Below are 24,953 nucleotides of genomic sequence, written 5' to 3' on the forward strand. Positions count from 1 at the left end.
ACTTTTAGATGAGTGATTAAATACAATTATAATATAAGCAATGATATTAATGTTTGTTCTTTCTTCTCAAAAAGGACCGTGACTTCAGAGAGATGTTGCCATGATAAAAAGTGAATTGGATTAGAGTGACAGAGTGCAGAGGCTACATATGAAACAGGCTGCCTGGGGATGGTCGTGGATATGAGGTAATCAAGAGTAAGAGACTTTGCCAGAATCACATAGCTAGCAGTTTTCAAGTCCGAGGCTGAATTTGAATTCAGGTTCTCCTGACCCAGACTGGTGCTTGATCTACTTTACCACCAAGCTGTCGGTTCAAGAAAGACTGCTAACTTACAATAGCAAATGTGATGAACCTCCTCATTCTTGACTTTGATCCAAAGAAAGTCCCCAAGATTTTCTTTGGATCATTATAGTCTAAATACCTTTTGGTGACTTAATATCTGTTCTTTCTTCAGGAGTGAACGGAAAAATCAGTTTACCCATTTTATAAGATCATTTCAAATACTAACCATCCAAGGCCTGATTGACCGATCCATGAACTCTACTGATTATTGGCAGCTGTAATTCCAGGAACTAGCCATTCCAGGAGCTGTTTATCCTCGAAAGAAGTTGGCTACCTCCTTCAGGATAAACAATTTAATTAAGAATATGCCGTTTACGAGTACATGGCCTTCAGCCGGTCACACAATCTACAGATGGTTTTTTAAATTTATTACTGAATACTGGAACTTAGCCCAAGCCTTGGCTTTATGCCTTCTTTGTCCTCTAATGTATAAAAATCACTTTCGGGTTGAAAAACACCGAAGCCTCTCCCATGGAGCTGACAAGTTGCCTGGGATTCTCCCCTTCGGGTCTCACGCTGGATTGATCCGGGGCTTCCCCAGCATTGACTTTGAGAGACGGTGTTCCCCCCGAAGTGGTGATGTTTTCTTTTTCTTTTTCTTTTTCCTCTATCTTAATAATTATTGTAATAGTTTTAATACTCTGTGTAATTTTGTATTGTTTGTGTCAGTGTCGTTCGTCTTATTGTCCTATTCCTTGTTTAGTTTAATAAATCCCTATTAAAATTTGTTGTATGAGAGTGTCATTTTGTGGGAGCAGATCCACGAACATTTAAAATCAAAATACAAGGAGATAGCAGAGTCTCCATAAAATCAGTCATATCAGTCCAAATAGACTTATAGCCTCAAAAGGTAATTTAAACTGAACAATAACTGAGACAGGATCTTCATAAAAATCTAAGGTTGTTTGTCCTCCAGTAAGAAACATCTGAAAGTTTAAACTGGTTACGTTCTCTGAAATACACCAGACATTCCTAACTGCTTGATGTACTGTCTCTACGGGGGGAAAACAATAGCAAGATTTTCAGTTTCTGGATCTTCTATCATAGAAGTGGGAGTTTCAGAAGAGCCATAACCAGGAGAGGGTAGACAGAAGAGGAAGATAGCAGATAAGCAGGTGAAGGCTGAATATCTCTAGGCAGTGCCCTCCAGCAAGACCAATATTGCATCTGCTGGGTACTTGTCATAGAAGATTGTTCAAAGAAATACCACAATTCTTTGAGCATAGGTTAAAGTTGCATACTTTGCCTAAATCCATTCCTTAAAACCCTTTGTGGTTTCATGTCAAGCTTTACATAGTAAATTACCTCAGCCTTAGAAGAGGGTAGTGGGGGCCAGGAAAGCAGTTCAAGTTCCCAGGGTTGGAATTCATGGGGGAACCAAGGACAAAAACACATCTGGTGTGTAGCATCTCTTGGGTCCCTTGCTGCTGAGAAAGTCAAAAGAGGTGGGAGTCTGTTCTTCTGTTCCTGGCTGGCTCACCAAAAATGTGAAGAAAAAAATCTGCCCAAACTTTAATTTTTTAATTTTATTTTATTTTCCACATTCATACAAAGGCAGATTTCAACATTTATACAGTTGCAAATTAATGAGTTCTGCATTTTTCTATCACCGTTTCTTCCCTCTTCAATTCCCATGTAGCAAACAATCTGATAAAATACATATAGAATTCTGCTTTATATATTTATGTATTAGTCATGTTGTGAAAAAAGAATAAGAAGCACAGGGGGAGAACCGATGAGAAAGAAAAAATCATGAAAGGAAATTTCAAAAGTGAACATAGGATGCTTTGCAGTTTTTTAATTTGTTTTCCTTCTGGATTTGGATGCTGTTTTCCACAACAGTTCGTTTAGTGTTGTCTTTTATCACTGAATGGTTGAGACATGCTATGTTCTTCATAGTTGATCCACCTAACAGTGTGACTTTAGTGTTCTGATTCTCGTGACTTTACTTATCTTCAGTTCATACAAGTTTTTCAAGGCTTTTCTAAAGTCCAAATGTTCATGATATCTTTTTCTTTTCTTTTTCTTTTTGTTTTTGCAAGCTAATGGGGATAACTGACTTGCCCAAGTTTACACAATTTAGTTAGTATTAAGGATCTGTGACCAGACTTGGTGCAGGTCCTCCAGACTCTAAGGCCAGTACTCTATCCACTGCACCATCTAGCTGTCCCATGCACATGTTTTCTTACAGAACAATAGCATTCCATAAGATTAATATACCAAAACTTGTTCAGCCAATTCATATTTTTGTATTTGTGGATATTTTTCTCATTTTTAAGGATCTCTTCAGAATATAGAAATTGTAGTGGTATAGCTGGATCAAAGGACATGCTGTTTTATTGTCTTTTGGTCATACTTCTCAAGAAAGGTCGAAGTGATTCATAAATCTACCAGTTGTGTATTAGTGCCCCAGCTTTGCATATGTTCCCCAGTATTAATCATTTCCTTTATTAACATCTTATACAATTGGATAAATATTGGATAGCATCTAAGAGGTGTTTTAATTTGCATTTGTCTAATCATCTGCAAAAGCAATTTGCAGATAAGAAATCAAAGCTATCCATAATCTTAAGAAAAATTGCACTAAGTCATTGCAGATCAGAGAAATTAAAGCATCTCTGAATGTTGGAAGGGATATGGGTAACCTGGGACTCTAATGCATAGTTTCTGGAGCTGGGAATTGATCCAACCTTTCTGGAGAGCAATTTGGAATTATGCCCAAAGGGCAATAAAATGTGCATACCCTTTTATCCAACAATACCTCTGGGTCTATACCCTGAAGAGATCATGAAAGAGAGTAAAAACATCACTTGAACAAAAATATTCATAGCAGCTCTGCTTGTGTTGGGTAAAGAATTAAAAATTGGGAGATGGCTGAACAAATTGTGGTATATGTTTGTGATGGAATACTATTGTTCTATCAGAAATCAGGAGGTATGGGATTTCAGAGAAGCCCAGAAAGACTTTCATGAACTGGGGGGCAGCTAGGTGATGCAATGGATAGAGCACTGTCCCTGGAGTCAGTAGTACCTGAGTTCAAATCTGGCCTCAGACCCTTAATAATTACCTAGCTGTGTGGCCTTGGGCAAGTCACTTAACCCCTTGCAAAACAACTAACAAAAAACGTCTTTCATGAATTGATGCTAAAGAAAATGAGCAGAACCTGAAGAACATTATATACCCTAACAGCAACTTGGGGGGTGATGATCAAACTTAATGGACTTGGTGGTTCTATCAGTGCAACAATCAAGGATAATTGTAGGTTCTCTGCAACAGAGAATACCATCTGTATCTAGAGAAAGAACTATGAAGTTTAAACAAAGATAAAAAAATTATTACCTTCAATTTTAAAAACTTGTCTTATTATTACATAATTTTGCTATCTTTGATTTTTTTCCTTCCTCAAGGATATGTTTTTTCTCTCAACACATTAAATTATGATCAATGCACAGCATGGAAACAATGTGAATATAATCACATTGACTTCTGTGGGGCTAAGGGGGAGGGAAGGAAGGATAGGGGAAAAATACAAACTTCAAAAGCTTACCAAAGGGGCAGCTAGGTGGCGTAGTGGATTAAGAACTGACCTTGGAGTCAGGAGTACCTGGGTTCAAATTCGGTCTCAGTCATTTAATAATTACCTAGCTGTGTTCCCTTGGGCAAGCCACTTAACCCCACTTGCCTTGCAAAAAAAAAAAACCCTAAAAACAAACAAACAAAAAAACCTTACCAAAAATGATAGGCACAGACTACTATAGTATATGATTGAAAAACAAATAAAATATTTATGTAATAAAAGTTTTATTTTTCTCATCAATAATTATATGCAGCATTCTTTTCATATGATTATAGATAGCATTAATTCTTCCTCTGAATGTTGCCTGTTCATTTTCTTTGACCATTTATCAATTTAAGAATTATTTGTTTTTTTATAAATTTGGACTCATTTTAGAAATGAGTCCTTTATAAGAAACATTAGTTGTGAAAATTATATCCCAGATTTCTGCATTCCCTCTAATCTTGGCTTCAATAGTTTTGTTTTGGAAAAAATTATTTAATTTAATGGACTTTAAAATCAACCGTTTTGCTATTTATACTGTTTTCTTTTGGGGGGGGCGGAGGGTAAGGCATGGGATTAAGTGACTTGCCAGCTAGGTCAAATTTGAACTCTGGTGCTCCTGACTCCAGGGCTCTAACCACAAGCTACACTCAGCTGCCGCAGGTCAATGTTCTCTTAATTGGATTGTAGTATCACCTGATTCAGTGTTCTCTTCTTATAGGATGTGAGATATGGATCTATGTCTAGTTTCTGTCCAACTCTTTTCCAGTTTTCGAAGCAGTTTTGTCAAAAAGTGAGTTCTTGTACTGGAAGCTACAGTTCTTAGATTTATAAAAATAGTAGATAACTAAAGTCATTTATTACTATTTCTTTTATACCTTATCTATTCCATTGATCTACTTCTTTATTTCTTAGCCATCTTACAATATAGTTTTACATATAGTACAGTTAGGCTACTATCCTTTGTATTTTTTCATTAATTGCTTTCATATTCTTGATTTTGCCATGCTTCAGATGATTTTTGTTACAATTTTTTCTAGTTCTGTATAATAGATTTTTTGGTAGTTTGATTAGTAGGACACTGAATAAGTAACTTAATTTTGATACAATTGTCATTTTTATGACAATTGTCATTTTTATGATATTAGCTCAGTCTAACCATGAACATTTTCCCAAATGTGTAGATCTAACACTATTTATGTGAAAAGTGTTTTGTCATTTTGTTCATATATCTTCTGGGTTTGTCGTGGCAGTTAGATTTCCAAACTTTTATGTTGTCTTCGTTGGTCGTATATAAAAATGGTCATGATTATGGGGATTTATTTTATATTCTGCTACATTGCTAAAGATGTTAAATGTGTCAAGTAGTTTTTTAGTTAATTTTCTATGCTTCTCTAAATATACTATCATATCATCAACAGAGTGAAATATTTTTTTCCTCATTGCTTATTCTAATTCTTTCAAATTCTTGTTCTTTTCATATTGCTAAAGCTAACATTTCTAATAAAATATTGAATTATTGATATTTGGCATCCTTTTTTCATCCCTAATCCTATTGGTAATGCTGGTAGTTTATCTTCCATTACATATAATGCTAATTAATGGTTGTAGAGATATAGTACTTCTCATTTTAAAGAAAACTATTTATTCCTATATTTGCTAGTACTTTTTGTAGGAATGGTTGCTGTAGTCAAAGACTTTTTCAGCATTTATCAAGATAATCATATGATTTCTATTAATTTTGTAAATGATATGATAGATTATGCTCATTATTTTTCTAATATTGAATGACCTCTGCAATTCTGGTATAAGATCTGAATGATTATGTTTTATTATCCCAATATTAATTTATTGCAATTTCTTTGCTAAAATTTTATTTAAAAGTTTTCTATCAATATTTATTAGGGAGATTGGTCTAAAATTTTCTTTGACTCTTCCTGGTTTAGGTATATGTACAACATTAGTGTCATAAAATAAATTTTTGCAGAAGTCTGTTTTTACTTATTTAGTTTTCAAATAATTTATAGGGAATTGGAATTAGTTGTTCTGAAAATAATGCTAATTAATGGTTGTTCATAGAAAGTACTTCTCATTGTAAATAGAAAATAGATTGTACTTCTGACTTGTAAATCTATCTGGTCCTGGAAGTGTTTTCTTAGGGAGTTTTTTTTGAGGACTTCTAAAATTCCTTTTTCTTAAATGGAGTTAAGTATTTCATTTCATTTTTTTAAAAATATCAATTTATATTTTTATAAATATTTACCCATTTCACTTTTGCTGTCAGATTTTTTGGCATACAATTAGACAAAATAGCTCCAAATTATTACTTTAATTTCTTTCTTATTACTAGTGAATTCACCCTTGATAGTGGTAATTTGGTTTTCTGCTTTTTTTAAATTAGATTACTCAAAAGTGTATCTATTTTACTATATTTTTCATAAAGCTCACTCAGTTTTATTTATTAGTTCAATAACTTTCTTACTTTCAATTTTATCAGTTTCTCCTCTGATTTTCACAATTTGCTATTTCTATTTTGGGGACAACTTTTAATTTGTTCTTTTTCTAATTTTTTTAGTTGCATATTCAATTCATTGATTTCCTCTCTATTTTATTCATGGAAGCATTTAGATATATATAATTTCCCCAAATAACTGTTTTGGCTGGATTCCAATAGTTCTCATATGCTGCTTCATGACTGTCATTGTCTTTGAGGAACCTGTTTATTATTTGTATGATTTGTTGTTTCTTTCACTCTTTCTTTAAAAATGATGTTATTTGGTTCTCAAATAATTTTTAGTTTTTCTTTCCTTGTACCTTATGCATCATGATCTGAAAACCATGCATTTAATATTTCTGCCTTTCTGCATTTTATTGTAAGGTTTTTAATGCCCTAATACAAGCTTAATTTTTGTGTAGGTGACATGCCACAGAAAAGATGACATTTATCTTTCTATTCCCATTCAATTTTTTTCAGATAACTATCATGTCAAACTATACTAAAGTTAACTTCCTTTTGTTTATTTTGTAACTAGAATTATCTAATTCTGAGATAGAGAGATTGGAGTCATTCACTTCTATAATTTTGTTATCTATGTCCCACTGTAACACATTTGACTATATCTCTAAGTGTTTTTACAATAGACCACTTGTTACATATATGTTTATTATTGATATTACTTCATTGACTATGACATGTTTTATGAAGATCTAGTTTTCTTTTAATTAGATATATTTTGTACTTTTTTTGAGATTATGTTTTCTACCCGTGGTTTCTTGCTTTTTTATTTTAATCTAAGCTAAAGCATAATAATATATTCTGTTCTACCCATTTATCTTATCGCAATATGTATCTCTCTGCTTGAAATATGTTTTTTGTCAATAAAATACTGTGGGAGTCTTGTTTTTAATCCACTGATATATGTTTCCTTATTATAGGAGATTTCATCTCATTCACATTTAAATTTATGATTGCTAACTCTCTATTTACCTCTATTCTATCTTCACCCTATAGGTACCTTTCTTTGTTCCATTCTTCTGATCACTCCTCACCAATATTTTCCTCCTATCTGTAGCCTCTCCAGCAGACCCTCTGCTCTATCAACCATCTTCCCTTTCCCTCTCCATTCCCCATTTTAATTTTTTTAACTTTAACTTTACTTTTGCTTTCCCCCACCCTTTTATCCGGCCCTTCTTACCCTTACTTTCCCATTCCCCCACCAACTTCCCTAAATTGAAAATGCATGTTATTACCACTTTGGGCCAAGTATGTTGATTTACTCAGCATTCACATTCTTCCTTTTCCCCCCATAATTTAATAGTCCTTTGGGCCTTTTCATGTAGTTCTATTTACTCACTAATGCTTCTTCTCCCAGGATAATATACCATTTCCTGTCCTAATTATTTTATACATATCTTTTACCCCAATCTTTGTCAAAGCATAATCCTTTTATCTTTTCTAATGGAAGTACAATTATCAAGGCTGATAGATTAAATGATGTATAAGTATCATTACTACATATTCGCTTCATGCCTTCAGTCTCTGTACAATACCCTGCCCTCATCTGTCCCATTATAAATATAATTCTCAAGAACCATAAACATCCAATTATATTCAATTTATACCCACACCCTCTTTCTAAGTATTTGCCCTCCAACTGTCCCTATAGAAATATAATCTTCTTGAGATAAAGTATCAACTGAAGCAAAATCATGTCATGATCCATTTATACTTACATCTTTTAAGTACACTCCCTCCAATTATTCCTATAGAAATACAATACTCATGAGCTAAAGTATGTACTAAAGCATCATCATTAAGCTATACCCACACCCTTTGTCTCTGTATGCATTCTCAGGTAGGGATATAGGCATTTTGAGTTTATTGACTAATATTTTTTCTCCTTTCCATTTATCTTTTAATGTATCTTTTGATTCTCATATTTGAACATCAAATTTTCTGTTCAGTTTTGGTCTTTTTATCAGGTAAATTTGAACATTCTCTATTTTATTGATATACATCTTTTCCCCTGAAAGAATATACTCTTTTTGCAGGGTAGTTGATTCTTGTTTATAATCCAAACTTCTTTGTCCTTCAGAATATTATCCAAACCCTCTTGTCCTTTAATGTTGAAGCAGAGAAGTCCTACATAATCCTGACTATGGCTTCCTATATTTAAATAATTTTCACTGCTCACAGTTTAGATAAAGAATTATGAAATTGGTTATAATATGTTTTGGAGTTTTTATTATGAGATGATGGATGTGAATGATCAATGGATACTGTCAATATTCATCAACAATTTCAATAGTTTGTCTTATTGATCTAGGATATTAGAGCAATAATAACTGGGGTACAGAGAATATAGTCCCAAGATTTTTGTGCTGGAACCAAGCTCGTGACTGGTCTCTGCTTTACCACTTTCCTATGGCATTACCTACAGTTTGTTTCAGAGTTCATTGTTTGTTATAGTTATCTGACACTGTTCCACCTATTTCATTACCCTTCCTAGGCTTGAATTTTTCCTCTAAGCTGCCTTGGGTTTCTTGTTGCTGTCTCAGTGTATGCTAGATTACTCAGTCATGACCTGAGCTGCCCTGTGGCTAAGAGCTTCCCTCTTGTTTCCCAGCTCTCCTGCCTATGTTGACCTATACTCCTCTTTGGTGCACTTGAGCATGACCTTTTATGAAGTTCCTTCACGATATCTTGAATGGAGAGCTTCTTTCACTGTTTAGTTAATGAGTTTTATTTTTTTGTTTGTTTTTTTTGTGTATTCTATGATTTTAAGGTCTGTTCACATGCTTCATTAAAAATTGTTTTGGGGCGGAGCCAAGATGGCAACAAGAATGGATTGTGTCTTAGGCTCTCTCTGATAAAACTTATAAACTAAGGACTCTAAGTCAACTTTTCAGAGACAGAACCCACAAAGGGACCCAGCAATGCAGTTCTCCTACTCAAGGTAACCTGGAAAAGAGCAGAAAGGCTCTGCTCCCCGGGGTCGGAGGGGCGTCCTGCCAGGGTGCGTGGCCTGCCAGAGAGGTGGCCCACCAGAGAAAAAAGAACTACAGCTTCCTGGAGGCAGCCCCAGGGCACTGAGAACTGCAGCTCACAGCAGCAGGGGAGTCTCCTGAGCTACACCCCAGGGAGCATGGGGCACAAAGTGGGGAAACAGCAGGGGTTCCTCTGCCAGAGTGAGCCTGTGGATCCCAGCCCTCAGGGCATACCGTGAGCAGCTGGTCTTTTAGCAGCCCAGATCCAGGAACAGAATCAGGCAGAGCCAGTAAGCAGGAGCCCGCAGGGCATGAGCCCATTGAGCTGAGGGAGGGGAGTGGAGAGACTGAAGAGCTCTGTCCTCTACCCCTGGAACAAGAATCTGGGACTTGGATCACATTCAGATCCTGATCTCAGTCTAGGCCCCCCATAGAACAGCAGGGGCCCCCTCCACCTCAGCCCTGTGGCACAGGGGGGTGCATATGGTCATTCACAGACCAGGAGGGAGAACAGAGCCTCACACACTGAGACCCTTGTGTGTCCCAAAAGCTCAGGAAGCACCCCAAATCCAGGCCCAGGCTGGGAAAATGAGCAAGCAGAGAAAAAAGAGGAATGCCATTGAGAATTATTTTGCAAATGAGCCCAAAAATGATCAAAATACTCAGTCTGAAGATGAGGAAGCATGAGCTCCTGCACCTAAAGACTCCAAGAAAAACAGAAATTGGACTCAGGCTATGATAGAGCTCAAAAAAGACTTTGAAAATCAAATGAGGGAGTTAGAAGAAAAAGTGGGAAAAGAAAGAGAGAGATGCAGGAAACACATGAAAATGAAGTCAGCAGCTTTGTCAAGGAAATCCAAAAAATGCTGAAGACAATAGCATGCTAAAAACCAGCTTAGGTCAAATGGATAAAACAGTTCAAAAAGATATTGAGAAGAAGAATGCTTTAAAAAGCAAAATTGTCCAGATGGAAAAAGAGATAAGAAAACTTTCTGAGGAGAACAAATCCTTCAGAGAAAGAATAGAATTCAGGGAGATTGATGAATTTACCAGAAATCAGGAATCAATACTTCAAAAGCAAAAAAAAAAAAAATAAAAAATTAGAAGAAAATGTGAATATCTCATTGAAAAAAGAACTGATATGGAAAACAGACTTAGGAAAAATAATTTTAAAATTATTAGAATACCTGAAAGTCATGATCAGGAAAAGAGCCTTGACATCATTTTCAAAGAATTACTACAGGAAAATTGCCGTGATATTCCAGAAGCAGAGGGCAAAATAGAAATGGAGAGAATCCACCAATCCCCCCCGAGAAAGAGATCCCAAAAAGCCAACCCCTAGGAATATTATAGCCGAGTTCCAGAACTCCCAAAGCTAAGAGAAAATATTGCAAGCAGCCAGAAGGACACAGTTCAAATATCGGGGAGCTGCAGTCAGGATCGCACAGGACTTAGCAGCAGCTACATTGGAAGCTTGTAGGGCTTTAAATATAATATACCGGAAGGCAAAAGAGCCTAGAATGCAGCCAAGAATGAACTACCCAGCAAGGTTGAATGTCCTCTTCCAGGGAAAAAGATGGACTTTCAATGAACCAGGGGAATTTCAAATGTTCCTTTTGGAATGCCCTGAGCAAAACAGAAGGTTTCATCTTCAGATACAGGACTCAGGTGAAGCATAGAGAGTGGAAGAGAAGGCGAAAATATGAGGGACTTAATGATGATGATGAACTGCATGTATTCCTGCATAGAAAAATGACACTGATAATACTGATATGAATCTTCTCAGTTAATAGAGCATGTAGACGGAGCTTTTATAATTGAAGCACAGGAGAAAGCTGAATTCAAAGATAAAATATGATGTAAAAATGGAGTCAATAGAAAAAAAGGGAAATGTAGTGGGAGAAAGAAAAAGGAGAGGGGGAATAGGCCAAGATATTTCATATAATAAGATTTTTCTTTATTACGATGAGCTATTGCAATGATATGGAAGGGGGTGGCAAGGGGGAATGAGGGAACCTTTGCACTCATCAGAGACGGCTAGGAGAGGAAACAGCATATATACTCAATGGAGTATAGGCATCTAGAGTAAGAAGGAAGGGGGAGCAGAGGGAATGGATGGGGATGTGAATAAAGGAGGAGAGGATGGACCATGGGGGAGAGTGGTCAGATATAACATTTTCTTTTTTACTTCTTGCAAGGGGCTGGGATTGGAAGGCCTGTCCAAGACCATAGGGCCAGGTGGATGCTAGGCCCAAAGGGTGGTCTGGGGGCTCAGGACCTTTTGGACCCAGGACCAGGGATCTGTCTGCTGTGCCACTCAGCTACCCTACACCACAGTCAGATTGAAAGGAGAGAGAAAATATAGTACATGGTAGTGGAGAAATAAGAAAGGAGGGAGTTGAAATCAGCAATGGCAATGGTGAAAAAATATGGAAGTGAATTTTGCGATGGACTTACCATAAAGAATGTGATCCACCCAAGACAGAGTTGTTGGTGTTGGAACAAAGACTGAAGTACATTTTTTATCATTATTATTATTATTTGGGGGGATGCAGAGCAAATGGGGCTGGGTGGCCTGCCTGGAGATGCATAGCAGGGTGATCGTTGGGTGTCTGAGGCTGGATTTGGACCCAGGTGCTCCTGGCTCAAGGGCCAATGCTCTATCCACCACCCAGCCACCCCTGCTATTATTACTATTTTATTTTATTTTGGGTCTTTTTTTTCTTCTTTTTGGTTTTTGCAGGGCAGTGGGGATAGGGTGGCTTGCATGTCACACAGCTGCCTGATTGTTGGGTCTACAGGGCTGGATGTGGGCTCAGGTGCTCGTGGCTCCAGGGCTGGTGCTTCCTCCATTGCGCCACCTGGCCATACCTACAATTATTCCTATTATTTTTTCTTAATTTTAAGTTTTTTCTCTCCCCTTTACTTTATCGCTCAAGCAAGTCTATATTTATGGGGGGAGGGGGTATTTCATTTACTCTTAAACAAGAATATTTTGTTAATGTAAAAAAAAACATTTGTACAAAATGAGAATAAAAATATTAAAAAAAGAAAGTTGTTTTGGGAAAAGATCTAAGACCTTCCTAGCTGAGTCAGAATTACAAGACAAACAACTAATACCTGGCCCTAGACCTTCCTCCCAACCTGAGCTTCCAATGCTTTCCAGATCCTTACTTTTGCAGGCCTTTAAAACATAACACAATTTTATTGGTAACAACCAATATAAAACAAGCCCTAGAATAAAGTAGGTTAAGCAAAAATAAATGCCATCAGAATCATGACTTGGTCTAGGTTAAAATATTTACACTGACTAGGTGACCTGCTCCTGCCTAGAGATGGTATAGCTAGTCTACTATTAGAGTTAAGCAGGAGGAGATTGTATGGCTATGTACGTGTTTCAAGAACAAATCAGGGATGGGGAAATTGAGAGAGGTTCTTTTTTACCTGATCATGAGCAGTCTTTCCATATCATGTTATCTCCCATACAAAATTTAAGTCTGGAATTTGAACAAAACAGGATTGTGATATTTTGCATCGATCCTTGCTTATGCAAGCAAGTAGTAATGAAAGTTTAAGGCCCATTACAACTTTTTCTATATGACCATGTAACCTATACAAAGTATAAGTTAATATAAATTGCTTATACTTATAACTATTACTAGATAACTTATTAAATACATTTTATAGAATGTGTAAATATTTTTGATTATTGATGATCACTTCTTATACAATTATAATGAACCAACTAATGTGGATTAGAATACTATCATTAGACTAATCAATTCACTAATACCAAAAAGAATTTAAATCAGGCTCCTAGTATTTTAAATCAAGAGTAAATCAACTTTCTTAATGCATTTTTGTTTACTAGACTACAAACTTCAGGAGGAGAGAAATTCAGTTCTGGGCAATTTTTTAATCTTTCCTAGTTTTCAGAATGCTACTTTGCATACAGTTGATAATTAATGAATGCTTGTTAAAATCACACAACTATCCTATAGAGTTGATCTTTAATTCTTTGCCATGGGTACTTCTCTCACATTTCCTAGAATAACCAGGATTCTATGTACCTTAGGTTTTTAGTTGAATTTATATTAATTGAAAATTGCCAGTAAAAACAACAACAGCAACAACAATAAACCGAGAAATTTAGACTCCTCCCCTTCCAATGAGTTCTAAATATAATTCCAAAAAGTTGACAAAATAATATTGACTGTTCTTACGATTTAACATTAAATAAATGTAAAAAATTCATTGTCCAGAAGTATGTGGCAGCCAATATTTCCTTGGGAAGCTTAGCCAGTGGATATACACTGACTTAATATACTTTGTATAATGTATTCCTTACTTCATCTGGCAGATGCTATGTTGGGTCATCTCATCAGGAGTCTAGTTCCATAAAATAGAACAAAGGAAACTGACCTGAGAGCCCAGAATATTGGAATTATCCTCATACTCCTAGCTGCTACTAAACTAGAAAGATAAATATGTGGCAGATGAAGTTTCTGCTGCTAAGTCTGTGGCATATCCTGGTCTGTGGCCTCCAAACTCACTTTGACTGCTTTGAGGAGCACCAACCAGATTAAGTGAGAAAGAATGGGCATAGGTATATTAGATAGCATCATCTAGAAGATGTTTAAATGTGACAGAATATAAAATGGGAAAGTTCTTTTTGCAGAATAGGATAAAGGAAAGGCTTAGAACAACATGGAAAAAAAAAAATATATATATATATATATATATATATATCTTTTTACTCAAAGCTGACAAATTAACACACAACTGAAAGTCAGAAGTGATGCCTAGATTGAGTGTGTGTGTGTGTGTGTGTACCTATGATCTACATATATATCATCTTTAAAATAGCCATAATGAGAAATAGTTCAATGCTGTCTTTCTCATATACAATGAATTGAATCTGAGTGAAGTGATCAAAACCAATAGAACATGGTACAGATTAACAGCAACATTGTAAGATGCTCAACTATCATGAATGCTGCTCCTCTCAGCAGTTCAGAGATCAATGACAATACTGAGATTAACCTGTTATGTAAAATGCCATCCACATCCAGAGAAAAAACTATGGAGAGGGAATATCAAGCAAAGCATTCTATGTTCTCATCACTACCTGGGAGGTTTCAGTCTATTATTAGAAATTCAATGAAACAGTCCCCTGGGAAGTTTTTCATTGGCACTTCTACCTTGTGATAAAAGTTCCTTCTTCTTATCACAGTCTCCTAGAAGATCTTCAAATATCCACAGGGAATCCTCTCTAGCTTCTTCAGTGGTGAACATACCTTTTCTTCTCTTCCTCTCCCTTTCCCTCCTAACAAGTATACAGGAGCACCCACATTTGAAACTGCAGCCCAAAGGGGCCAATGTCTACCTCTGGAGGGATCCATGTCTCTACTCTCTGATGGCCTGGTCAGGCTACAGGATGTCCTATGCTGGGAAATCCCAGTCCTCTATCTTATTGGAACCAGTATATAGCCTTCCTGCTAAGTGGCCTGACTGCTAAGGACCCAGATTCTAGTTTCACCTCAATCACTACAACTATCCTGGCAATACCTGCCCTGTTTAGTCCAGTAACTATTTACAAGTAGTCATTTTCAGCAATAGGATCTGGTGAGACCAAGAAAAAGACCAACTCCCCTCATATTCCAGCCTCCTACATCAAGGAATGTACCTGAGGACCTAGGCAGAAAAGAGAAATAGCCAAGTGAAGTGACCCTCATGATATTCCAGAAGGTTCCTGCAATTGGGTCAATAAAGTGATTAATAGCTTGGACTTGAGGGAGAAGAAATGAAGGTTATGCAGATCCTCAGGTCCTGAGAGTCACACTTAGGTAAAGAAGACCGGTATGTAGCTGAGGCCCTGAGAGTCACATTTAAACAAAGGAGACAGGATATGTCAAACTTCTCTTTAGCCCATCTTTATGATCTCATAAAGACTTTGGAGAATGACATTTTTTCCCTTGAAACTTTCCCAATGCATGGTTTGGACAGTGCAAGTTTGGATCCTTTCCAGGAGAAGTTTAATTAGAGGATGAGATTTGTTCATAGGATATGGACCAGTACATGAGCTGGATAATAAAAGCATAGGAACTGCTATGAACTCTTGTCATTCTGTGTCTGGGACATATATCTGAAAGAAGGAATTCCCAATTCAAATCAAAGAGCACTGAATGAATGAATATTTGACTAGAGTAATAATATAGGATGCAACGTTGAACAAAGAGGGCAATGTAACTAGTTCCCGCTAGCTAGGGTATTTCCAATTTATGAGATTTCCTCTGTTTTTTTCTGGATCTTAAGTTTTTATTTTCTTTCCTTTTCTTACTTTTTGCTAATACCTCTAATCTCTCTATGGTCTTATACTTGGAGTTTTCCATTCCTAAAAAATCTTTGGCAGTTTGGTCACTCTCTAATTTCCTTGAAAAGAGGGACTTCTAAATTAACAGTTTTGCAAATATCCAAACCACTAATCACATGAATTTTCAGTGGGTTATTCCTTAGCTTCTGGAATCATTTCTTGGGCTCAGTTTTAGAGAGTTACAACACCTTTAGCATATAAGCTTTAATGAGGAACTATATTCTCCCATCAGCCACAAACCACTAACTTTTAAAATGCCCAGTGAAGAGCAGTTTGGAGGTCTTCAGGCTCTGGTGATGGATTCAGTTGTCATTAAAATGCTTCACCCTTCACAGGAGCTGGATCTTAAGTGACTTCATTTCCTATGGCAGGAAGGGTTACCTTATTGTCTCCAAAAGGCTTGTGAAACATGTCCCATATCACTTACCATAATATATATCGAGTCCAATTTGCTGTCTAACAAATCTCCAAGACATTGACAATGTTTGTCTGCCAAACTTTCAAAATGGTGTTGATTTTACTAATGGAGATAATCAAGAAACTTTCTCCTTTTCCATTATCAGTCTTTTCAAAGACAGTTTCATCAGTCTTCATATCTTTTGTTTTGTATACTACAGCATATGTGCTTTTGTACGTCTTTTTCAGACTCTGGAATTTTTCCACACTCTGACCATCCCAGAGTGCATGTTATTTATGAAGCTTCAGATTTAGCTCAATGGGATATGATCTCCTTCCACCATAGTGTTAGATTGCAGTATCCCTTTTCCCACTTCTCTCTCTCCCAAATCTCAGCCAAATTTTGACTCTTCTAATAAGGAAGAAAGGGTTTCCATTCTCTTGCACTTCCTTTACCTCTTCAACCATTTCTTCAATAGATTTCTAAGATATTATCTCAGAATTATTGGCTGTCTCTTCCTCTTCTAATTCCTCATTGCTGCTATTCTTCCACTTCAGTCAGATCCTTTCTTTGCTGATGGTGGTTCCCCTGGTATTCCTCTTGCTTTTGCTGATATCGTTCAAATCAGAAAGGTGATCCATCTCTTCCAGGTCATCTTCTTGAAGGGGCTTCCTGCCAGATGCTTCCACAGTCTTCTTGCACGAGTCAATGATGAGCAGAAACTTTTCTTCTGGTCTCGTCTGCTCAGAAGTCTCATTATGTTCCTTTCCTACTTCTGCTGCTCCCTCATCTTCCTTGCTTATTTCTCTGTTTAGCTCTAGCTATTCAAAGTATCCCTCTCCCTTATGAAATTTGCTCAAGTCATCTCCTTCCTTTTCTGCTTTTCCCATTCCCACAAAATTTTATCAGGCTTCTCCCTATACCTTTTTCACAACTCATGTTCTCACTTCTCTTTCACCCATGCAAGTTGCATTCTACTGAGTGAATGTGATGCACCATTTTCTATTGCCTTTGCTCACATTTCTTGTGATGAACCTTTTTTTCTTCATGTAACTTTTGCTGTGGTAGTTTGATGAACAAGCAGTAATTTCCTATATCTCTACCATTCATAGAATCCACCTTCCTATGAGATGAATTCCTGATTGTTATCTCCATGTGACTCTGTGCTTCCATACTAAAAGGAAATATGATTTGGAATCCATATCATCTGGAGTTTTTACATATTTTACCTCTGCCTTCTCTTCTTCTTTCTCCCTTCCCTTCTTGTCCTAAAGTATTTCATCAAAAGTTCTCACTTTCTAAGAATCCTTTTCTTTACCCACTACATAGTGCACCTACCTCCAATACCACAGCAGCAGTTCACCCAGAAGAAGTGCACCACTTCCAGTTTGGTGTGGCATACTAAGGTTATATTTAATATTTTCATCTAAAATTTTCTTAAATCTCTTATCTTCTATTTTGAAAAGTAAAATTGTCCATTTTAAAGAAATATTTCAATTTCTTAAAAGGCAACTAAGTAGTACAGTGTACAGAACAATCAGTCTTATAGTCAAGAAACTGAGTTGAAATCTGATCATAAACACTTATCAGCTGTGTGACCCTAGACAAGTCACTTAACTACAATTGCCTCCAATTTAAAAAAAAAAGTTATATTCAGAGCAAAGTTTAAGGCATTTTCCAAACTGGAATGTTAGGACTTGATATCCTTAGTGCTGCCTAGTAAAATAAAACATCCTAAGGACAGCTTCCCTTTAGTTCTTTTTTTAGAAATAAAGGGTATAGGGAGCTCCCAGAAGTGAAACTCTTTCTACTAGAAAAACTCATCTCCTCCTCTACAATAGATTTCTAAAATTTTACAAAGGGTTTAAAAGACTTTTCTGAACTCTCTGGACTAGCTCGCATAGGATTTGTGATCAAGATTAATTGAATTAACAAGCTCATATGCCTATTAAGACTAATGAATAGCAATAATGTTTATGTGATTGTGTTATTTAGTGGATATGTTCCCAAGATGAAAAACCATGATGACTTTAAAGGAATATTTTATGAAGACCTGCATACACTTATTATCCATGTGCCAAAGGGCACAAGCTTTAATTCTAGGTGACTATAAAGCCAGAAAAGGAGCAGAGTATTAGACATGGCAAGAAGTCTTTGGGATGAATTGAGTCAGAAACAACATCAGTCATTTACTATAGAAGAATTGTGCATCTCCTGACTTCTGCATCCTCAACTCTGTTCATCATTTATTGAAATTCGAAAAACTTCTCATAGCACCATTACAGTAAAAATTGTCATTTAATAAACTATATTATTTTAAGGTAAAAAATAGACAGGATATGAGAGTGACAAAGGTAATGTGTAGTGCAGCATAATTGCACTGGTCATACCATTATCCTCTCCAAGTTAAAAATTTGCATTCAACTAAAGTGGTAACAACAACACTAGATAAATTTAAAACTTGGAAGGAAAGTTGGATCAATATACAGTTGGCAACAATGGAACAGAAAAGAAGTGGACAGATTTCATTAGACAGCCCTTCAATTAATCATCACTGTCTGATGATTTGCAGACATTGGCGGATTTGACAATAAAAAATACAGAAATTCAGAAACTGTTAAGGAAATATGAGAATTCCACAGGTTTTACCAGCAGGATAGAAAATGAGGGAGTTTTTAACTCAAAAGAAGTTTAGAGAGATGTAGCATTATTAGATCAGTAAGGAGGCAGATGAAATTTGGTTTTACATTTACAATAATGCTTGAAAGCACTTTTTGATTCCCTTGAAGCTATTTTGGGGTCAAGCAATAAATTGTCCTGTTACAGTCACAGGACAGTCTCTCTCTTATTCATTGCTGGCAAAAAGTTTTGAACCTCTACCTTCACCTGGATGATGGGAATCTACATGGGACTCAGTGAGTATAACTATGGAAAGACCAAAGAAATGGTTTATATGGTCTTTGCAGCCTGACAACTCCAGGTGAAATGTTAGGGCCAAACAGAGGTCTGTACAAAAAGATCCACTGAACTGTGAAGATTATGACAATTTCAAGCATAAGGGCTCATGGAAAATTGTGGCAAAATTTGGCAATTAGAGAAATTCCTCAGAAGGGTACAACAGTTTCATGATGTAATACTTGCCTAGGTTTTATATAATGGGTAATGCTCTCACTTAATCCCAGATAGCAATGTATTGAAGGAGGGCTGGGCTCACTCCCATGATTTTTAGCTTGATGTTTTCAGAAATTCTGTCAAGACACCTTCAAGGAAGTTCAGTTCCTGCACTAGGAAATGACAAATTATTTAAATTGTAAAATTCACAATTCAAGACTAAGATGGAGGGAGAGCAGCTGTATGACTTTTTTGTTCACAAATGATTGGTCACACAATGCAACCTCTGATGCAACAAAGCAATGAAACCAACATGCAAGAAAACGTGGATCAATTATATGCTTTCTGTGCTTATTTTCACCTGACACTTAACACCAAGAAAACAGAGGTTCTCCAGCATCATAGAAAAAAACAACTAGTTACCATAAATGTAGAAATTTTGAATGCTATGTACAGGTTAACTTACCTTCTCAGTATACTGTCCAATGATGTCCACATAGATGATGAGCTTGAGAAGGTATTCTCAGAGAAAGCTCTGTTTGGGAAGTTCAGCAGTTCAAATTGTGAGAGAGGAAGTTTTTAGACAAGTTCAACAGAGCATTTTTGCTGACCTTATTGATAAATATTTGTGAAACCTGGACAATATACCATTACCTTGACAAGAAACTGAATAGTTTATATTTGATTTGTCAGGAAGATTGTGAAGAACATCTGGCAAAATAAAGTACCCAATATTAATGCCTTTTCTCAAACCGAACTGCCAAACATACAAATTCTACTACAAGGAAGGAAAAAAGAAGTGGCTTGTCATATAACCCAAATACCAAAAATATGTTTTCCTAAAAGATTATTTTTTGGAAAGGGCACACATGAAGTTCAGAAGAAGCAATAAGACATTCTCAAAGTCTCTCTGGAGAATTTTGGAATTGATGGATGAAACAGTACAAGATTATCCAGCATGGTGTGATTACATAAAAAGGAGCTTTGCTCTGAAAGCAAAGTGGAGTTTCAGTAGCTCAAAAGAAGCATGCAATATACAGCTTTACAGAACTCTAAACTCCAAATGTCCATATGGACTATTTGTGCCCAATCTGTGATGAAAACTTCCAAATTTATATTGGTCTAATCAGTCTCAGTCTGAAACAGTTTTTCATGATCCATCATAGTGGTATCATTTTCAGTCTCATTTAGAACAAAGGACAACAATCAATCAAACAACCAATGACTTAACAAACACTTCCTCAGTTGCTACTGATTGCCAGACATTATGCTAAGCAATAGAGATATAAAAAATGATTAAAGGCAATATCTGATCCCAAGGAGTACACAAGCAAAGTATTACATACAGATAAGTACTGAAAGTAACGAGGAATCAGAACATTATTTGTATCAAGGACATGATTTTGACTGGGCCTTGAAAGAAGCAAGAAAGATGAGAAAATGGAAAGCTTTGCAGCCATAGGCAACAGTCAAAGAAAAGTCATGATTTTGGTACACTTTGTCTTTTTTTTAGAGAAATACTTCTCAAAAATTAAGGAGACATTAAAGAATTCATGAGAGAAGGACTTCTGGCCAAGATGGCAATGAGAAGACAGGCAAGTGCTAAAGTCTCCTGACCTTCCTTCATATATAATATGAAACAAAAATCTTAACAGAAATGCATTAAAAGGTACAAAAGACCTATTATAATAGAGGGGAAGAAGGGAGGTACTGAGAATCACCTAAATCTTCCTCTCAATAGACTTGGCTTAAAGTTAATTTACACAAACACTCAGTTAAATTAAGAAACTTATCTTGCCTTTCAAGAATTAAATTGGGAAATGTTGAGGGAGGGGTGGGGGGGAAATAAAAAGGAGAACTAACAGAAGGAAGGGGAAAAGGGGAAAAGGGAAAGGGGAAAAAAGGGAAGGGGTTTGTTATAGGAGGCAAACACACTGAAGGCAGTGGTATTCAGAAACAAAATACTAGGGAATATGGATAAAGGGGAAAAGGGGAAAAACACAAACAGAGGGAAGATAGCTTGGAGGGCAATAAAGAGTTATTAATAATAACTTTGAATGTGAATGGGACAAACTCTCCCTTAAACCTTAAGCAAATAGGGCAGTTATGTGACACAGTGGATAGAGCACCAGACCTGGAGTCAGGGGTACCTGAGTTCAAATCTGGCCTCAGACACTTAATAATTACAATAATTACCTAGCTGTGTGGCCTTGGGAAAGCCATTTAACCCCACTGCCTTGCAAAAACTAAAAGAAAAAAAAAACAAACAAATAAAAATTAAGCAAATAGCAAAATGGATTAAAAACCAGAATCCTACAATATGCTGCTTACAAGAAACTCATTTGAAGCAGAGAGATACATATAGAGCAAAGGTAAAATGTTGGAGAAAAATATATTTTGCTTCAGCTGAAGTGAAAAAAGTAGGGGTAATAATTCGTACCTAAGACAAAGCAGTTACAAAAACAGATCTCTTTAAAAGAGATAAGGAAGGAAACTCTAGCCTCCTAAAAGGTACCATAGACAATAGAGTAATTTCAATACTAAATATGTATGCACCCAATGGTATAGCATCCAAATTCTTAGAAAAGAAGCTGAAAGAGTTACAGAAAAACATACACAGCAAAATTCTACTAATAGGAGACCTCGATGTCCCAGCCTCAGATTTAGATAAATCTAACCATAAAATAAACAAGAACGAAGTCAAGGAGGAAAATAGATTGTAAGAATACTTAGATACGATGCACCTATGGAGGAAATTGAAGGGGTATAGAAAGAAATATATTTTCTTTTCTGCAGTACATGGCACATACACAAAAACTGACCATGTATTAGGTCATAAAATCCTAATGAAAAACTGCAGAAAGGCAGAAATACTGAATACATCTTTCTTAGATCATATTGCAATAAAAATCATATGCCATATTGGACCAGGGAGATATAGACTCAAAACTAATGGGAAGCTAAATAGACTCATTTGAAAAATGAATGGATCAAAAACAAATTAAAGAAAGAATTCATTATATCATCCTAGATTATGACAATAATGAAACAACATACCAAATCCTATGGGATTCAATCAAGACAGCTGTCAGAGGATATATTATATCTTTAAATGCTTGAATGAATAAATTAGAGAAAGAGGAAATCAATGACCTAAATATGCAACTAAAAAATTAGAGAAAGAACAAATTAAAAACCCCCAATTAAATACCAAATTAGAAATTCTAAAAATTGAAGGAGAAATTAATAAATGTGAAAGCAAGAAAACTATTGATCTAATAGATAAAACCAAGTGCTGGTTTTATAAAAAAAAACAATAAAATTGATTAACCTCTCTTCAATTTGATTAAAAAAAGAAAGAAGAAAACCAAATTGCTAGTATCATAAATGAAAATGTTGAACTCACCAGCAATGACAAGGAAATGAAAATAATAATTTGGAATTATTTTTTCCTACTATATGCCAATAAATTTGATAATCTAAGTGAAATGGATGAATATTTATGAAACTATAAGTTGCCCAGGTTAAATGAAGTGTAAATTAAATAGCTAAACAGCCCTATCTCAGAAAAATAAATTCGACAAACCATTATTGAACTCCCTAAGAAAAAATCTCCAGGGCCAGAAGGATTCACAAGTGAATTCTATCAAACTTTTAACTGGTTCCACGCCAGTCCTGGCCTTGGCCTCCCGCTCCTCCCTGCCCCAGGGGCGGCCCCGGGGCCGGGGCGCAGAGGGGCGCAGAAGACAGCCGGGCGCTTTCTTTCCTCAGCCCTGCTGAGCATCTCCGACAAGACCGGGCTGCTGCACTTCGCCGACAGCCTGCAGTCCGCCGGCCTGAGCCTCGTGGCTTCCGGAGGGCGGGCGGGAGCGCTAAGGGACGCCGGCCTCGTGGTCAGAGATGTTTCTGAGCTGACAGGATTCCCAGAAATGTTGGGAGGACGTGTAAAAACACTGCTTCCTGCAGTACATGCTGGAATCTTGGCTCGTAATTCCCCAGAAGATCAAGCAGACATGACCAGACTTGATTTCAGTTTTATAAGAGTTGTTGTTTGTAATCTATATCCTTTTGTGAAGACTGTGGCTTCTCCAAATGTAACTATTGAGGAAGCTGTTGAACAAATTGATATTGGTGGAGTAACCTTACTTAGAGCTGCTGTAAAAAACCATGCTCGAGTTACAGTTGTGTGTGACCCAGGAGATTATGAAGTGGTGTCAACTGAGATGCTAAACTCTGATTCTAAAGATACTACTATGGAAACTAGACGTCAACAAGCATTAAAAGCCTTTACTCATACTGCTAAATATGATCAAGCAATATCAGATTATTTCAGAACGGAATATGGCAAAGGAATATGTCAGATTCCTTTAAGATATGGAATGAACCCTCATCAAAGCCTTGCCCAGTTATATACAGTGAAGCCCAAACTTCCACTTACAGTTCTGAATGGATCCCCTGGGTTTATAAACCTTTGTGTTACCTTGAATGCTTGGCAGCTAGTAAAAGAACTCCAAGAAGCTCTAGGCATTCCAGCAGCTGCCTCCTTCAAGCATGTCAGTCCAGCAGATGCTGCTGTTGGAATACCACTTAGTGAGGACGAGGCTAAAGTTTGCATGGTTCACGATCTCTACAAGAGCCTTACTCCATTGTCAATGGCATATGCCAGAGCAAGAGGATCTGATAGAATGTCTTCATTTGGTGATTTTGTTGCTGTATCTGATATCTGTGATGTCACCACTGCTAAAATCATCTCCAGAGGTATCTGATGGTATTATTGCACCTGGATATGAAGAGGAGGCATTGAAAATCCTCTCCAAAAAAAAAAAAAATGGAAATTACTGTGTACTTCAGATGGATCCATGTTACAAACCAGATGAGAATGAAATTCAAACACTTTTTGGATTATATCTAAGTCAGAAGAGGAATAAAGGTGTGGTTGACAAGTCATTATTTAGCAACATTGTTACAAAGCATGAAGATTTACCTGAGTTTGCTATCAGACCTCATTGTAGCTACCATTGCTGTCAAGTACACTCAGTCCAATTCAGTGTGTTATGCTAAGAATGGTCAGGTAATTGGTATTGAAGCAGGTCAGCAATCCCGAATACACTGTACACACCTTGCAGGAGAGAAGGCAAACAATTGGTGGCTCAGACATCACCCCCGGGTGCTTTCAATGAAATTTAAAACTGGAATAAAGAGAGCAGAAATCTCTAATGCTATTTATCAATATGTGACTGGCACCATTGGTGAGGGTGATGATTTAGCCAAATGGGAAGGATTGTTTGAAGAAATTCCTAAACAATAACAGATCTAACATCTAACAGATCTGGTCATTTGATTTCTAAACTCCACCAAAATTTGAAAAAACAAATTAGAATCAATCTTAAAGAGGTATTTCAGCTTTCCACTCAAAGAATAGTTGCCATTTTGGTAGCCAGTTCTGGTTGGCTGAAATGCAGTTAGCATCTCCGCAAACCCACCCCCTTTTATTTTAAAGGCAGAAAAGTGTGGCTTACGCTGAAATTGAAGATTTTACCTGAAGAGTTATTGTATATTCACTCCAAAATAAAGAATGAAACTAATAATAGCTAAAGAGTGATAACATAGTTACGTATTTAAAGAAAGATAGTCCTTAATAAGCATCCCAGTGCGGCTCCAGGTGTACTAACTGTTTCTTGTA

At 36.5% G+C, this 24,953-nt stretch overlaps 1 pseudogene; it reads left to right on the top strand.

Moving 5' to 3' along the window:
* Positions 1 to 648: 648 nt before the first annotated feature.
* On the top strand, positions 649 to 24,578 carry LOC141492618 (bifunctional purine biosynthesis protein ATIC pseudogene; annotated as a pseudogene).
* The last annotated feature ends 375 nt before the right edge of the window (positions 24,579 to 24,953 follow it).

This window comes from Macrotis lagotis, chromosome 1 (assembly GCF_037893015.1).
Source record: "Macrotis lagotis isolate mMagLag1 chromosome 1, bilby.v1.9.chrom.fasta, whole genome shotgun sequence".
NCBI lineage: Eukaryota > Metazoa > Chordata > Mammalia > Peramelemorphia > Peramelidae > Macrotis > Macrotis lagotis.